This window comes from Buceros rhinoceros, unplaced genomic scaffold (genome assembly GCF_000710305.1).
Source record: "Buceros rhinoceros silvestris isolate BGI_N320 unplaced genomic scaffold, ASM71030v1 scaffold25690, whole genome shotgun sequence".
In the NCBI taxonomy this organism is placed as follows: Eukaryota; Metazoa; Chordata; class Aves; order Bucerotiformes; family Bucerotidae; genus Buceros; species Buceros rhinoceros.
This window is the reverse complement of record NW_010390527.1, coordinates 27,653-28,024: the sequence shown is the minus strand read 5'-3', so window position 1 is coordinate 28,024 and position 372 is coordinate 27,653.

Below are 372 nucleotides of genomic sequence, written 5' to 3'. Positions count from 1 at the left end.
CGGGGCAGCATCCGGTGGTGCCGCTGCTGCCAGAAAAATAAATAAAAGCGGGCAGCTTCCAGCAGCAAACTGGGAGAAGGTGAAGGCTGGCGAAAGGGCAGAGTACAGGGTCCGGCCTTGCAGGGCAGCCTGCAGCCACGCCGAGCGGAAAACCAGCTAGTGGGCAATAGATTCACATACAGCAGGTCAGGCGTGGTGGCTGCTGCTATTACATCGCCCCAGCCCCCTCAAGCACAGGTTTTTGTGCTGCTACAGGAGGTGTCTCGCGCTCTACCAGCCTTTATCACTGAAACCAAACAATGCAGAAAGCCTAGACAGCAGATTGACAGACGATCATGTCAAAGAAGAGACACATCCAAGCGCTTTCCCCAC